General features: G+C 41.3%; 1 protein-coding gene across 3 annotated transcripts in view; it reads right to left on the bottom strand.

Annotated features, from left to right (window-relative positions):
• LOC145503127 (uncharacterized) overlaps window positions 1-15,048 on the bottom strand; it is a 382,969-nt gene that overhangs the window by 327,701 nt on the left and 40,220 nt on the right. The window lies entirely within an intron of this gene.

Here is a 15,048-nt window from a genome sequence, read left to right as displayed (position 1 = left end):
TAAACAAATTCCATTCACGCAGGCCGAACACCAAAAAGCTATAAATCATGTCCCGGGGTCCCAGATCGAGAGAGGAGAGAGTTTCAACGGTTGCAACACATTGAAAATGTGTTACTTTTCAAGATTATGGCTCCGCAGATTTATTTGTTACGAAATAGGGACACTTTCAACTGATCGCTTCAAAATGCATTAAAGTAGCGTTACGGAGCATTTCAGAGATGGTTATCACAAAAACATCGTGTTTTGGATAACTTATTTGATCTTGAAGAGTCTATGGTTCAAAAACAATGCAAAAGCTGTCGTAATGTAATCGCTTTTGATTCTCAAACAAAATTGTTGCCATATAAAAAGCGCTAGAATCCTTGCCAAAAAAATAACATCTACAGCTTTTTTCAGAAAGGGCTACCTTTTCGCAAGTTAGGTTTTCCGAGGCAGCTAGTCTGGAAAGTACAGTTAAACACAATAGGCAGTTGATTGAGGAAATTTACTCATCAAGAGTACCCGACATAGTGGCTACGGCATATATAATACATACTTGAAACAAGGTAAATGGTTTAATTTGCTAACAATCACCTCAGCGGTAAGGACTTGGACGTTTTTAATATTCTAACAAAAGAGTAATTGACTTGATCAAAGCGGAGATATGAATCGCCAAGAGCAGAGTGAAAAACAAAATCCCGGTTAAATTGTTATACGGTTAGGTTATCCGCTTTACGTTAAACATTGTATGCATTCACTGGTATTTATATCAGGCTTTTTGGGCCAATAAAGATATACAAGCTATTGCGGGTCACTATCCAGCGTTTTCAACTTCTGCTTGGTTGTGGCCGGTTGCAATTTCATGATAACACCTGACTTTTAGCGCCAAAGAAAACTACAGTCATTCATCAACAATTCAACATTCATCGGTTCAATGGACAACAACTATTGTCGTGACTAAGCGCTTAATCGGTGAAAATTAGTTTTAGTTTGTAACACTAATTTTCGATCGTGGCCTTCAAAGTTATGAACGAAATTTTCCGGATATATATCAGGCGGGCAGCAGGTTCCATAATTTCTTTCGATGTCGTTGCTTCAACATAACGCTGGGAGGATATGAAATTAACTGAGTTGGATTAAATAACTTTCACTGTCAAACCACCTCAAAACAAACACTCTGTCATTCTTGAACTGCCAGTGACGTCAATGGGCCAAAATTAACGATTTACTACCAATATACTGATATTTTGGAGAGTGTTTTTTAAGAGTTTTTTTCCGTTCCCTAAATTGTAACGGCTTCATCGAGATCACTGTTCTTTTAGGAAAGAAGACGCCCTGTGATATGAAAATGGATTCACGAGTCATTTCCGAAAAAAAGCTTATTAATTAACTCAATTGGGGTACTGGGGTAAGACGACAGATTATTCCTGTCTTAACGGTCAGACTGGAAAGGTATGAGCGAACTTCAAACCTGGTCATAACACAGTTTTCAGCGATATTCTTCAAATGTACCAAATTGATTTCCTAATTGATATTACACGATTTTTAAAAACTCGAATGGGTATCCCGTTTGTTGAGTTTTGATTTGTTTTACAAGTAAAATGTAAAAGCCAATAAATCAAATTATTTTCTTGAATGACTGTTAAAGAATAATTGTTTGAAGACAAAGAAGCAAATAGTCTGAAAACTCCTGAGTCTGAAATCTCCTCGTTCATAGAAAAATTAATGAATTGGAAATGGAGGAAAATATGAGGCCTGGCGGTACGTATTTTAAGGTTAATCTAGTTTGAGGACATTGATACTGCGTGGGGCTAAACTATTTTGACATTGTTTGGCCAAACCAATCCGCAGTCCTGCCGTTAGACCAGTTTCCATATTTCCGTTTCATTTGCAGATTTCTTTATTTTTTCACAACATAAATTAACACATGATTACGCATCGACTTACTGAAGACAGTCTAGTTTCTAGGTAAGGTTGATATTCTCAGCACTCGTCTCAACATTTCTACGAATTCTCCTATAACTCACGTCGTTCAAAAGTAAACGGTGTTTGTTTTCCCTTTGGTGATCAGCATGAACAGGAAATACAGAAATCTAATAAAGGATAGGGAGGAAATAATTCGAGGTACTTTGAAAGCACGACGTATGAGTATGTCGTGCATTGGCCAGTTAATTAGGTAGGCGGGCCGACTGTCGAGGCATACGGATGTGGTTTAAATACATTTTCCGTATCGGCTGTTCGGTATGTCTTAAAACTGGTTTTAACCCAAAAGAATTTTGTTCCGGTTATATGCATAAATCATGAAGAAGACGATATTGTAACACCGTCTGGAGTGTCGTTTATTTTTGTTTCTATTGCCAAACGCACAAGAAAAGCACCATTGTATGAAAGTATGTCAGGAGAACTGCTGATATTGAGCAGTTGATGCGAATCTTTGAATTCACTGTTACAACATAATGGTGACGGATTCAATGGGGTTTAGGGGAACACGGAAAATAATAAACGGTTAGAAGTCTTAGAACCCAAGGTGGAGGACTCAAAGGGGTTTGGGGGAACAAGGAACATGGTAAACAGTTAGAACCTAGGGGGAGGGGGAACTCAAAGGGTTTTGGGGGAACAAGGAACACCATGATTTGTTTCAAGGTCCGGGAACAAGAGATATTTTTGGAAATAATATCTATACCGTCTGGTAATGGGAACTTCGATGAAAAATCAATTCGGTAACAACAGGCGAAAACAGAGAGAGAAAATGTGAAATTTTTAAGGATGGATGGAACTTGTATCCCACCTGGGACGTCCTCGCAGGTATTGTTCATCTAAGGTGATTCAGGTGAAGTTAGTTTTCAAAAGAACTGTTGCTGGTGACTGACGCGGAAGTCATTTAAGAGGCAAGTGAATAGTGTTTATCTGTCTATATAGTGTTAATTTGTCTATGGTGCTTATAAGTCTGTTAATACTGATTGATCAATTGAGAAGAAATGAATAAGCTCAAGAAAGTCTCTCTTTCTGTACTTGATCCAACAAAATAAAACGCCTCTCAGAGTCGGAACGTGTTATAAATTATCTCGTCCAAAGAAAAGAGAGGCTCGGCTCGGTGGAGGTTTTCAAGTCACATAACAGTTATATGCTTCTAGTCGTAAGGCTCTTAAGGTCACTGATTCAAGACTGGAAGTCCAAACTTAAGAGAAGGGAGGCTAGAAAAGAGTCCAAGATTGGAGAAATTCACAAGCATCAATCAGTAACTGAACTACATAAGAAAAAAATAGCCCCACAATGCGTACTTGTGGGCTTATGACTAGTTTTATTAATTAGGTTGAAGTATTGTACTCTTACGCTGAGTGGGTAATCACTGGAAAGATGAAAGCACACAAATAAATGAGGTTCATGCTAGGAACGTACTTGAGCCTGCTGTTTTAACTATCCATCGCTTCCGTACAAACCGATTTGTTATACCTCCCAACCCAAATACGTTTTCCGATCGGAGGAAAACGTGTCATGTGTCGTGGGTCAAAATTTACTAACATTTACCGAAACATTTACCGAAAGGCAGCATTTGCCTTTCCGATAGGCTGTGATGAATTCACAGCCGTATTCCCTCACGATTAATTAATTATTAATGGGTCGCGCAGCGGTAAGCGTTCAGTCAGGGAATCGGTAGTCGGATGGAAGGGTTGGTGGTCTTCTTCTTCTTCTTCTTCTTCTTCTTCTTCTTCTTCCTCTTCCTCTTCTTCGTCTTCGTCTTCGCCTCCACCTCCGCCTTCTTCTTCTTCTTCTTCTTCTTCTTCTTCTTCTTCTTCTTCGTCTTCTTCTTCTTCGTCTTACGCTTTTTTGAGTTTTTCTTTAGTCTTCGCCTCGTTTTTTCGCTGATTTTAAGTTTCGTTGCCTGTCCCTATATTCCGAAAGGAGCGTTCCTGTAGTATCGACTGTTCCTCGTTTTTGTGTTCCTATTGACTATAAGAGGACCAGATTTTTTGCAAGGTAGGAACAAAACGTTCACTCTATTGTAAAAGAGGAACGTTTCGTTCCGAGTTCCCAACTATAAATGGAACATATTGTTCTTAAATTGATAATTTAGGACTGTTTTGTGCCGAGTTCCTATCTGTGCATCGAACACATTGTTCCGAAGTTGATAAATTAGGACCGCTTTGTTCCGAGGTCCCCTCTGTAAATGGAACAAAATGTTCCCAAATTGGTCATTTAGGACTGTTTTGTTCCGAGTTCCTATCTGTAAATGGAACAGTTTGTTCCACAATTGGACATTTAGGACTGTTTTGTTCCGAGTTCCTATCTGTAAATGGAACATATTGTTCCCAAATTCATAATTTAGGAGCGTTTTTTTCTGAGTTCCTCTCTGTGAATGGAACATATTGTTCCCAAATTGGTCATTTGGGAACAGCTTTCGGACCATTTTTCTACACATTCCTATTTTGTTCCCAAATGAAGGTGTCCTTTGTGAATGAGACAAACAATAGGGCGCGCTCAGACCTGCTTGGGCAAGTTTGGTTGCATGTCACTGTCATGAATTTTGCACAATAGTAATGAGGGCTGCAAGTAAGGGCGTGCCTTGGCAAATACAAACATATATGCAGTTCCTTTGCTTGTCATCGGCTCCTTGGTTATGGTTCAGATTTAAAGGAGATCATGTTGGCCAAATGCTCTTTAAAAGGCAAAATAAGCAAGAAGTGAAAAGTCAATTGGTCGGATATCGATGGAGCATCACCCAAACCAAAACGGCTTCACTTGGAAAAGGATGAAACCGACAGCTTGTATCACTGCCCAATACAAGAGTGTGACCATGATGGATTTCAAAGTCAAAGAGGGTGCAGAAAACATGTTAATACCAAGCACACTTGGTTCTTTTATTTTGATGAAAAGCCCAATTCGAAGGAAATCACAGATTCGCTAAAGGTAGCAAGAAATGTTCCAATGGTGAACACAATTCAAGATCAAACAAGTGGGACCACAAAACATGCCGGAAAGTTACTTCCCTCATTTTCATTACCGTGTGACATTGGCGAGATTGTTCACTGGAAGTGGTGCGGTTGCAAGAAAGATCGTGCAACTCAACGATGACAAGATGCTTTAAGGTGGTATGGTACCCCGAAATGGACCAAACAGTTTGTTTAAATATGGTGAAGAAAGATCAGTTGTGTGCCATTGCACTCAAGAAGAGAAATTAAATTTTCAAAGTTTTACTCAAAATGGTTGCTATGGAAACCAGCCACAACCTTTTGAGGTAGTGTTTTACAGTATTGACGCCAACAGTTCCTGCTCTTTCACAAAACAAGATTTGATTTTCAAGCAAGAATATCTTGCAAGTTTCTGTTTCGTTCTATGCAATAAACTAAAGTTTTGACAGTTAACTCTTGTTTTCAGTGCTTTCCACAGGCTTTATTTGGAAATAACCTTATTTTGCACCAAACCCAGTGAAACAATTATCTAGTGTCACGTGACAGACGTTAAAAATGTTATGATTTTGTAGTTTATTGCATCACGACACTATTGGTCTTTGATCAGCCCAAGTTTCGGGAATTCTACTTAAAAACCTTGCAAAGTAGAAATGTTGACGCGAAGTCAGTCGGTACAAAAGAAAACTTTTGAGAAAAATGCACTTTAAGTTTCTTACACGAAGTATTAAGCATTTAACGAGCCACAAATAGCGGAGGGGGGTGCAGATTGGATCTCGGGGGAGGGGGTGCAATGGTTGTTCTATTTTGTAAAAAGTTACCGCAGTTGTGGGAAATATTCCTTTTCATAAGGGAAATGAATGAGCCTGTGATGGCAATTTGAGGCAAAGCTTTTCACAAATAATTATACCAATCGAGTTCTGCATGTCTTCAAAGTTTTTTCTAAATAGTTTCGTTCATATAAGTTAAAAATAATCTATGTTTTTGGTCACGTTCTTATAGTAAACAGTCGTTGCTATGGCTGTTGCTACATGAAAAAACTTATACCACTGTGTACTTTCCTTAAATTTCACACTCATCTGGAAGGAAATTCGGCAAGTCGTTTCAAAATGTTTTTGACAAGTCCTCAAGGGTCTTTAAAGTCTTGTATTTCCAAGAAATTGAATTTTTCATTAACATCGCCATATTTTAGGGTATCGTACCCCCTTAAGTTTCTTAGATTTTGTTGCGAAGACGAGGAAGAGTTGACTTTTGACGTGGTGGACTTTAGTTTGTGTTCTTCAAATTTGTTGATCAAGTTTATCGACTACTTACAAGACGTATGCAAGCTCGGACATGGTGGGCGTCATTCTCATCCCCAGAGCCCACGATCCTTCTGGCCTGCGGCAGGAATCGAGAGCTCTGGGCTGGTCCAACACCGGAAGTTTGCGATTCACTGACTTCCCGTCAAATCTGGCAAATCTGATTGGCTGAGAATACGAAGCGAATGCTCTGCGCATGCTCAGAAAATCGGGTCCGGCCAGAGCTCTCGATCCCTGCCGCAGGCCGGAAGGATCGTGGGCTCTGAGGACGAGAATGGGTGGGCGTTTGAGCTACATAGATGCTATTTCTGAAATGATAGACTTCAGAAAACTTCATGGCGCATCAGAGGCAGTCTTTCGAAAGTTCTCTGCAACAGAGCTGTACCTCAAAAGAGCGCGAAAGACGGTTGCAAAGATGATGAGATTGCAGTGGACACAAGATTTAGACATCGAAACACTAGAAGCGAGAGGCCATTAGGCAACAATGGAGGAATTGTTGGAGGTCGCGAAATTCCATCTGCCGCGCTACCAGAATACCGTGAAGATTTGCAAATTGAGTCCAACTCAAGTTAACCCCTCGGACTTTGCAATTGCCACGAGATTTGTAGCCATGTATCTGTTCATCAAAGTGAAGGGGTCGCGTCTCATGACTTATCAATATTTGACGGTGGACATGATTGCTGCAGCTACGGAAAAGGGTGGATTCATTGATCAGAAAACGATCAAGACTGCTGGGAAGTATAGATTTGATTCTTTGATTCTGACCGATGTAAACATGCAAGTGCTCAATGGCTACATCTCGTACGTTAGACCTTTGCTTAAACCCCAATGTGATTTCTTTCTCGTCAACAGAAATGGAGGTCAACATGGTAAATTGGGCGAGATCATGAGCAAACTGGTGTTTGATGCAATTGGAAAATACATCCATCCCACGCGTTATCGCCAAATTGTTGAAACGCAGGACCTCAATCAGCTCACTAGCAAAGAGCAGGGGATTTTGTCAGAAGGCCAAAAACAGTTCTGCTTTTGCTAAAGTTCACTATCAAAAGCAACGATCCCGAGAAGTTGCTTTGAAGAGTCACGAGTGCCTACAGAAACTTCAAGGCGCCAAGGGGGCAGAAGTGGACGAGGACGTCCACGCAAGACCCGGAGATTCGACTTCCAACGCCGTGCCTTCTGTTGAAACAGTGCAAAATGTCAACTCCTCTCCCAAAAAGGACGCCCTGCCTAAAAGAATCTTGCGCTCTCAGAGGAACATTCGTCATGTTTTGAAATTCACAACAGAAGAGGACGATTTTCTAAAGAAAGGGATAACTAAACACGGGTTTGGGCAGTGGACTGCTATTTTGAGAGACCTTTATTTTAAGTTTCAAGACGGAAGAACGGCAGACTCTCTAAAGAAAAGGGCTGGAATGAAAATGCCGCTGGCTTTACACCACAGGGACATATACCCACGAAAAAAACACTTACATGACATCAATGATCTAACGTTTCATTTCGAAATTGACAATGCATCCAGATGCATGTTACACTCAAGACGTATGCTCTTTGTATTCTTATAGTAAACTCTTATAGTGAACTAGCTAATAAAACATCATTAACTGACGAAAAAAACAGGGGCATAGAGTTTGTAGAGTTTGTAAACTCTATACCCTATATATAGTATAGTAAACTCTTACAGTAAACTCGATGCTAACTTTATTCAGTGATTCCTGACGGCATGAGACTTTCAGCTTTACTGTTGACTGGGAGTGAAAAAGTGAGTTATTCTTCCTCTCTTGGGCACTGATGTACTTGTTTGCTGACTTCGTCGTTTCTGACTGGATGAGCGGCTGTGCGCTGTTGACGCCGTCGAGGGTGTTATGAAGAGCTCCTCCTCGTCGCTATCTTCCATCTCTTCACAAGGATAGGGTAGGGGACACCAGATGCTGTTTATACGTTGCGCTTGAGACGGGAAAACCCATGGCATCTCCACGGCCCTCTTCCTCCGCTCCAACAGCATTAGCTTCGCGAGCCCTTGAACTTTTTCCTTCTGAAATCTCAACTTGAGTGCTTCGACAGTCACTTCCAACATGTACTGGAGTGCACGCTTAACATCTTCGTCTGTCGCCGCGTCCTCTTTATTCTGGGGATCTCGAAGTTCCTTTTCCTCCTCCATAATCCACTCGTTGTTGAAGTACTCGCGCGCTTTCTTTTCGAGCATCCGTTGGTCTTCTTCTTTCTTCCTTGCAAAGTATTGGTCTCGAGAACGCTCTATATTCGGATGGTAGGGGCCGTTGACTGACTGTAGCAAGTGGGCGTCTTCTTCCTTCAATATCCCCAGCGAGATCCAGCGTTTCTCAGATTCTTCCAGCACCCGCAATCGTGCGCGCTCTTCCCGGCTTTCCCTTTCATCGACGGTACGTTTTACGTCAGCGGCGAGTAGACCAAGTGGCCTCTGCTTGAGACTGTGGTATGGCTCTTGCTCTTGCAGACGTGCAATATTCTTCAGACTCTCCTCCCATTGGTCCAAATAGGTAGAATCAGTGTCTGCCTCTTCGCCATCTCCCTACACATTACTATCGTCTATGGCCGTGTTCGGCTCCGTTGGCTCACTCCCTTCTTGCTCGCTTTCGCTTTCGTCCAGTTCCATGGTTCTAATCCGTTCCTTTTCTTCCTCACCGATGTCACCTCGCTGTACACTGGTTCCAGGCACAGGAGGTGGTAACTCATCGTCTGGAGTTATCGCCAGGCCACATGCCCAGACAATGCAGTCCATTGCATTGGTTTGCAAGAATTCTTGTACTCCTGCTACACACGGTGATGTCAAGCGTTTGAAGAAGAACTTTCTTAAAGGTAGGACATGGCGCCGTTGTGCTCTTGGCCAAATCCATGTCCGTTTGACATGTGATGAACATTGGGCATCTTATGACTGCTAGACTTGATGTCTTGTACTTGCGGTCGTGTGCAGTGAGCCCTCCTTGCGTCAAAATTTTCCGGTCATCTGGATGCATCAGCTTCGCGTGCGTCTCGTCTAGGAAGATGATTTGAGTGTTTTCATCGACCACGCTCTTGTTAAAAGCCTTTTGTTTACTGATCATGGCAATGTATCTTGCTGAGATGAAGCGGGTGATTGGCGTGAAAAGGCTCGTTTTTCCACTGTTAGGCTCTCTCACGAGGCACATGACCCTTTCTTTGTGCTGTTTAATGCGGCAGTCGAGGAGTCGAATGTAATATTCGCAAAAGTGCGCCATTTCCTGCTGGTTGAGGCTATTCTGTAGTATTTGTTTGAAGTAACCTGGATCTGGCGTCTTAGTGTGCTCGTATTCGATGTACGCCTTGGGAGATTCTTTTCCAATTTCCGTGCCTTGGATGGGATGAAAAAGGAACTTTCTCTGACTTACTGAGAAGCACCATCCTCCGTTCACTTCAATCAAGTCGTAGTTGATGCGCAGCTGCTTCATGAATTCGCATTCTCTATTGCCAAGGATTTCTACGAGCTTGTTCATATAATTGATGATGGTGTCCTTAAACTGATCATTGCTTTCCAGCAGAGAAAGGAATTTCTTCACCGAACACCAGTGCTGATATGTCATGTGTATTCAGAATTCTTGTCCCTCTTGAACATTTCCCCACTGTGTAGTACATAGCCCAGTTTCGCCATGACTTGTTCTATGTCGTTCATTGCTACGACAATCGGCGATGCGAGGCCTTTTGGGATTTCCGAGCGCAAGTCGCATACCTCTATGCCAAACACATCAAATTGGAGGCCGGAACTGACGACAGAGGGTATTAACTTGTCTCGCAGTTTTGCAGTGAATAAGCTACAGACAACTTGTAACCTGACAACATGCTCACTTGCATGAAGTGACTCCAAGGGTTCCTCTACCAGTTGATCTTGTAGCAACTGAAGACCGTGGGAAAAAGACATGTCCACTTTGGTCTGCATAAGGTGGTTGTTGTCATCTTTTAGCGTGGTGCATAATGGTGCGCAGGAGTCCTCTTTGTTTCCTCTTTTTCAGTCTGGCAGGACTTTCGCTATCACTGCCATGCCCGTTTCTAATAGGGTTGAATGCATGGGGACCGTCGACACGCGCATGCCGTTGGAGGACTGTACTGCAATCCAGTAAGTTATTGCTGGCCAATACTTTTCAGGCAATTCATCATTCTGGTCGTCCTCTTGTTCTTGGCTGTTTGCCTTTTCTCCCTTTTCTTTACTTCGCCTCTCTAGGGCGGCGACAGAGGAGAAGAAAAATGCTACTCCTTTCACATTCTTAATCTTTTCGTGAGATAAGTTAAAATGGTATTTGGAAGTCCGGAGGCGATTCTCAACAACTATCGCCACACTGTTGTTCTGCCTTTCTCGGCTTCAATGGACTTCCTCGATGATTCGAAGCTTTCTCTTACTTCAAGAATCTTCCGAACTACGGTTTCGTTTTTATCTGCGCAATTTCGGCACAAAATGTTTGTCAAAAGTGAACCTTCGCCACTGGATATCTGGATATCCTTTCCGGCGATCAATTCAAGATTCAAACAAACTTTGGTCTTTTTTTGGCCACCCGATATCGTCGATTTTCGTTTAAAATCTTTGTTCGTAATCACTTTAGTATAGAGTAAACAAATTTGTTCTTTCGACGCGGGAGAAACGCACACACTTTCGATTGTTTTGGTCGAAGTGGAACCGATACTTTCCGCCATTCAATTCAATCCAAATGTAATCTGACACACCAGTTGCAAGTCACGCCACTCCTCATTTTTGCCCGGAACGTAAATGAAAACCCTTCAAGCAAGACAAGTCGACCTCTCGCGACTTCGTCGCTCGCTCGGCCGTTTCGCGGCCTAACATATTCTACCCTGAAATTCATGAGGTCGACTTGTGGCAAGTCTAGGTAAGACCTTGCTTAACAGGGCACTTCGTATTCTCTAAAAAGTAGACAAAGAAAACCAGAAAAATAATCGGTACAGAATATAGTTAAACACAACGCTGTAATCTTGAAGGAAACGTATCCACAGGTTTTGCATGTTACAAACTACATAGTCTCTTAGATTAGCTAGTTAAGAACAGTAAGCGATGTAGAATTTCATTCCCAGTATGTTACGTTTTAAGTCGAATCTTCGTAAATTCGTTGACTGAAAGAATTGGGAGCATTTTTTCTTCCTTAACTTGTTTAATCAAGACTAAGCGAAGAAGGGATATCAAATCTCGTACATACCTTATTATTGAGTTGCCTTGCTGGAGCTGTGGCCATGGCTGACACCGAGTGAAGTGAGAACGAAGTGGTTTTACCGTCTACTTTTATAGCATGATAGCTAGATTGTTAAAATGCCGCAGTGGGATCTTTTATTTTCGATAAATTCCAGCCAAAGAAAGCCGCAACGGTGCAAAAAACAAAACAAAAAAGAAAGCCCAGACAATCTACAGCGATTACGTGATCGCTGTAATCAAATTCTTTGCGTTAACTTTTGTTAAATGCAAACATAGTTGTGTTGGAAATTCACAGTGGAAAATTGGGCATTAATAAATTGTATCATTGCCATAGTGGGTTTTAAAATTTCGTTTTTCCTTTGCACTTTAAGTGTAGTTCAGTATAGGCATTCTTTGTTCAATCAACGCAAGCAGTTAACAATGCTAAACAGTTTGTAGATGTTTCACCATCGCAGAAGAGAAAGAAGTCTTTTATGATTTAAAAAGCCGTTTGCTAGTTTTGTTTAAAATATAGAAAAATGCGTGCCTTTTGGTTGGTATGACACTGTAGACAACTTCTCCTTGGCAAAAAGTGTACTGATAAAGAGTCTGGGAAAAACCTTGCAGCGCAAACAAAACATACATACCAGCATATGATCAATGCCTTAAAGCATGTCATCTGAATACTACAGCGAACAAGCAGTTTCAGGATCAACGAAAACCTTAGAGACACTTCGGAATATCAACGAGCTACTTGGCAGGATAATAAATTTCTGTGATATTATAAAGGAAAATAAAAATGTTGAAACAATAAAAGTAAAGCAACAATACTTAAAAAATGAGACAATATGGAAATTTAAATAATTCTTCGCGGAAGAAAAGGGCTTCTCTAGTGAAACCCTCTCACGTGATTTTTGGCAAAGTGTCGGTTAAAAGCTCTGTCACGTGATATCACGTCCTCAAACCCACAAGATTTTCATGGCTTACTGGGATTATGCATGCGCAATGCAAAAGCCCGCAAAAAAGAAGTAGAATAATCCTCTCCCCCCCCCCCCCGCCCCCGCCATAGACTCCCCCACAAGAAATTTACTAACTTACATAGCCGGAGTAAACGGGAAGGGGTGGGGAGGCAAGAAAACGTTTATCCCCGCTCTCGCTCTCAACCAGGGGGCGGTGAGATGAGAGATCCTGGGAACGTGGTTGTCTCACCCCCCCCCCCCCTCCTGTATCATATATAATAAAGAGATAACATAATAAAAATAATGAAATAACATAATAAAAGAAAACAATTAATATGGTTCTTCGTGGATGTTCAGACCATCAGGATCGATTGTTCTGTCTTTTTGAATTAAAAAAGCTTCCCTGTTGGGCTTACTCCCCTATAGAGTCTCGGTTAAAAAAGATTTTTTCAATGGTGATTAATTGTATGTCGTTAGCAGTGTGGTTAGGAGAGGACAGGAAATGTTCTGGGGCTGTAGCAGGTTTAGATTTGTTGTTAGGGTGATCCGTAAAGTACGGCGGTGTTCATTAAATCGGTCTTTTAAACGTCGTTTCGTCGTTTCGTCTCTCCTATGTATTGTAATTTACAGCGGTTACATTGAATCATGTAGATGAGGTTTTTAATGTCACAGGTCAGGTTAGATTTTATGGGGCGCGTTTCCCTGGGTAGAAAAGAAGGTATATGTCCGTGAGAAATGTAGGGACAAGTAGCACAGTTTTTGCCTTATGCTTATCTTTAATTTACACTGTCAATTAGTTTTACGTATTTCCGGTATTACGAAAACATGCGACATAAAAACACGTCCCAATGTAAAATTCTCATTGTACCTGAAGAAGGCTGGTTTGGCCAGCCGAATATTGTACACCTTCAAAAAAATCATCCTACGTTGTGTCGGTTTCTTTGTTTGTATTTTTCACAGACCCCCTTTCAATACCCAATGATACCCCAGCTAAGACCATTTTTTGTTACTACAAAGACTGAGATCACACTTTTGCTCTCCATTTTGCATTTTCTACGTATGATCCTACTATTTAAGAAATAGAAACATGTGCCGTGTTTCTATCGAGTTATAGCAACACGAGTGGAAGTTTGGGAGAACGAGAAATGCTGTGGGAACACGAACCGCAGGCGAGTGTTTACACGGCTTTTTCGAGTTCTCCCAGACTTTCACGAGAGTTTCTATTTAACAATTAGATTATGAGCTCGAGATTTCTATGAGGTGATAGTTGAAGGGGTATCGAATGGTCTTTGTGAACATTTGCGAGCATGCGAGCAGCGCGTTTATTTTTGCGAGCACGAGCAGTGATCAAATTTGTCTTGCCAGCAGCGAGCACTTCGTAAATTTTCTAGGCGGAATTTATATCTCTCTTTTATTGGAAAGAAACGTTTTGAGCCAAGTAATCTAGCTGACACCGTTCAACTAATCCCAGCGGCTTACAGCCAATTATGCCTAGTTGGATGTCAAATTACGTCAGGTAGCTTCGCGTGAGCTTCAGTGCGGTACACCAGGTGGACGCTCAGGCCGGGAGATCCAAAGCTTTCTACTTCGGCATTGTGAACACATCATGGGAAGAAGCTTAAAGTTACCAGACTTTCAAGTGTTGTGACATGGAAGGTTTCACATTGAAGCCAAACAGCTCTAACAAGCTCTGAAGGTCGAATAGTAATAGTAATGCTCTACATGTCTTAATGTCTCTAGATTACTTTCTACCTTTACTGGTGCCTTTCGCGAAGAATTCTTACGCGCGTCAGTTTCAAGAAAACGTCAGCAAAACAAGGCAGCATGTTTCCAGAAACATTCATAGCGCGTGAAGTTTTCCGAATGTTCCTCAGGTTTGCCATACGGGAATTTTAGCGAGAATCCGAGCATGCGAGCACTGACAAAAATTTTGCGAGCACGAGCAAGTGAGCACTCATCTAATTTTTGCGAGCAGTTCGAGCACTTTTAAATTGAATGGGACCATTCGATACCCCTAGTTGATGAGGCCGAAGCCGGCCAAATCAACTATCACCTCATAGAAATCGAGAGCGAATAATCTAATTGTTTTAGTAGAATTCTTACTAAAATTTCCATTAAATGACGGTTTCCAATTATTTCTTGACGTATTATTAAGCTTTGCGTCTAAAAAAGGTCGCTCGGATTGAATTAAAGTTATGTGCGCGCGCGCATCAGTTTTTTTTCAAAATTTTCTACTTTTTTAAATGTCCAGAAACCGTAAATGTCCTTCATTTAGACTTCTCAAGAATTTAATTATCCATACGTATCAAGATGTTCCTTCAAAACTTTGGATAAGCGAAAAAAACGTCTCCATTTCCTAGACGACGTTTTTTCGTTTTTCCAAAGTTTTGAAGGAACATCTTGATGCGAATGGATAATTAAATTCTTGAGAAGTCAAAATGAAGAACATTTACGGTTTCTTGACATTTAAAAAAGTTGAAATTATTGAAAAAACTGATGCGCACGCGCACAACTTCAATTTTAAGAGAGCTTGACTGTAAAAATCGAGAAAAAAAGCCTTTTTGCGCCGGATGCCAAAAAAATTTTTTTTTCCAATTTTCTTCAAAAACATTTTGCAGGTCGAGGTTCTATAGAAAAAGCAATACCTGCAATATGGAGGTCATGGGGGTTTTATTTGGGAAGAAATGACGCTTGGAAGTTCACACCAAATGACGTGACTAATATCCCAGGGTCAAAAT

Source organism: Orbicella franksi, chromosome 11 (genome assembly GCF_964199315.1).
Source record: "Orbicella franksi chromosome 11, jaOrbFran1.1, whole genome shotgun sequence".
Taxonomy (NCBI): Eukaryota; Metazoa; Cnidaria; class Anthozoa; order Scleractinia; family Merulinidae; genus Orbicella; species Orbicella franksi.
This window is presented reverse-complemented; position numbering and strand designations above follow the sequence as displayed.